Source organism: Morone saxatilis, unplaced genomic scaffold, assembly GCF_004916995.1.
Source record: "Morone saxatilis isolate NCDOM2014 unplaced genomic scaffold, NCSU_SB_2.0 Contig17, whole genome shotgun sequence".
Classification (NCBI taxonomy): domain Eukaryota; kingdom Metazoa; phylum Chordata; class Actinopteri; family Moronidae; genus Morone; species Morone saxatilis.
In genome coordinates, this window is record NW_023339729.1 from 17882679 (window position 1) to 17885737 (window position 3059).

Here is a 3059-nt window from a genome sequence, read left to right on the forward strand (position 1 = left end):
AGTTCACGTGATTATAATTTAAATAATAACCAATTAATTTGTTAGTGATAATATAGATGAAGGGAGTTTTATAACAGCAAATTTGTCTCTTCTATAATTTATGGATTTCTTTTGTAAAATTCACCAACAATCGCTCATTTATCTAAAAATATCTAGTAACCATTTTAATGATTGGACGAGACTTGGGAAAGAGTATGGGTGGTTTACCATAATTAGATCAGAAAAATCTGACCTCTATATTATTTCCAACAAAAAAAAAAAGCTTTAGTTCCATGTTTAGTGCTGGTGAAGACTCTTTTTGTTGCCCTATTATCTTGAAATCTGATTCCTAGATTTTCGCGACAAAGTCGCTTGCTCCAGTAACCTTGGATAGAGGGTGCCTTGGGGAGGTCGTGGGGGGGGTGAAGGCTGGATTTGCATTTTGAGTATGAAGAGCTTCAGGTTGCAGACAGGTTAGACCCTCCCCCGCCTCACACATAAACATGCACACACGCATACACAAAGCCGTTACGCACAGCTCTCAACACCAATACAGTCACTGATTTTATCTGTTAAGAAGCAACTGCGACAAGCATCTTTTTTTCCTCTGGTCCCCTACTGTCTTAGACTTTAGATCTTAGACCAGTAGAGACTCAAAGATAATGGAGATTATGAATGTCAGACAGGGTTAAAACCACGGCAGTATGATTAAGGGTCTAATACTTCAGCCAGCATGGGACCACTGTTGTTGTTCTGACCCAGACATCATTCATTACTGATATTTCTGGTTGTGATTTCATTATTCTATAAAGTAATTTAAGCTAAGTGACAAATTCAGAAATGACAATAGTGTAGTGTTAAAAACACAGAGATTAGTTAAGTTTAGTAGGTTTGCACTGATTCAAAAAACTGGATTGATTGAAAAAAAAAATAATAATAATAATCCTCTTTGTATAGCTTACAATCAAAATATTACAGTAAAGTATTCGTCTTAAAGTATTTGTAAATAGTGGATTCGTTGGGGACTATTTTCCACTGCAGATTAATACACATTTGGTGCTCTAGTGATAGTGAGTATTTATGGCAGCAGGTCAATGTATGTGGAACTGATTTAAAATAGGCTACAGTGCCCATATTCATTGTAGTGAAGGAACATTTCACCTGGTACAACCTCACCAGCAATGTAGAAATATATAGCAAGTTTGGTTTGATTACATTACTGTACATGTAAACACTATGTAGGCCTACTACATATTGCATTGTGTGTTTCTTATACAAGCAGTATCATCCAGCACAGAGAAACAAAAGCCATGTGTCAACAAAAGCTCAGTTCCCTCCTAGAAGATCATATTAGCTGTTTATTCCCTGGCAATCCTTGAGCCCATGAGTCTCTTGTTTAAAGTCACAACATTAATACAATCCCCTTGCCTCAAATCCAACAGGCTGGGATGCACACTGAGTTCTCCTGAGCAGACTAGAGAATGAGCCCTCCAGGGCTCAGGGGGAAGGAGATTATTTAAGTGTTTCCCTTCTCCTCTTTGGTGCCATTATTGGCCTGTTGGCCTGTTTTCATTACCGTTTAAGAGGCTGACTGGGGACAATATGAGTGAAAGGCACATGTGTGTGAGTCTGTGTGTAAAAAGAGAGACACTGAGAGTCAGCATGACACAGCTGACATTTCCCACCCGAAGTCAGGGCAGTGCCCATGACAGAGTAGCCAAGTTGGACAAACACACACACACACACACACGTAACACACTGATGTGGAGAACGAGGAGAAATCCCCATGACAAATCAGGAAGACCTGGAGACACACAGTCAGTGGGGGACGAAGGGATGGACATGGTGGGAATGGGGGTGGAGGGTGAGAGACTCAGAAGATGAGGGAGAGAGGCAGAAAGAAAGGAGGCTCATGAAAAAGAGATGTGGGGTGAAAATGAAGACTTAGAGAAAAGGAATATGAGAACAGATCTGGTGCTGAGGTACTGATGAGAAGTGTGGAGTAATACGTCTGATATTCGAGGGGCACAGAAACCCACCAGCTTGTTGTCCTTGTATGGGTATCCTCTAAAAATATAAATTTGCATGGTTGGGAAATGCTGGACAGTACAGTATGTTGGTCTAAACATACCAGTAAGTCCCTAGTAGGACTGGAAAATCTGAAATCATAGCGTATTGACTTTATTTGACAACATTTTACAAACATCATTTTTATTTTTACAACTGAAAATACATTTTAATCCAAGCACAAAGAACTATTCGGGATATATCGTGGAATACTTAACATCCTATTTATCCTTTATTTGAATGTCCGAATTCTGAATGTGAAATTTATTCTCTATATAGTGTCGTTGCCTATATCATGTTCATTGCATGTACTCTGCTTTCTGCTAACAATCCTACAGTGCAATGTGTCACATCAAAGTATGAGTGTCCAAAATCTCTTAGCGAGTTTTCTGCACTTCTTATGTAACGAAGGACTGATTTCGGACACTCAAATAAAATGGCAGACAGCGAATGTAGTGCACAATAATAAATAAACTCTTCTTCCCCCAGCAGTTTGGTTTCAGTTGAACGCTCTGTTACTAGTAGCAACCACTACTGGCAGGGTAGCAGTTTAACTGACATTGTTTACATCCACCATTTTGTAAGATCGGTGACTAAGCAAATATTGACAAGCAAGTGTCTTTTATCTACTCCCCATAGTGCCTTTGTTGGAGCATTATCTGTACTTAAATTTGAATTTAACTTAAATTATAGCTGTTTTGTGATTGTTTATTTGTTAATTTAGTTTTTCGACAATCTAAGAAAACCATTATACTAGCTATCTGAGGCTAATGTGTCTCTCATACTAGTTATTTTATTGTTGGTTGAATTATTTTTTTACCCTTTTAGACTGTATGTAAGCGTCCATTAGTTACTGTGTTGTACTGCCTATGAGGACTTTAATACTTTGGACTTTGTTTCATTGGTGATACTTTGTTTCTTACTGGCATGAGGGACTTTATATCAAATATGACAGATAATCTATACTTCAGGGAATCAGGTTTCCATGTTACTGTACTAATGCATACAATACC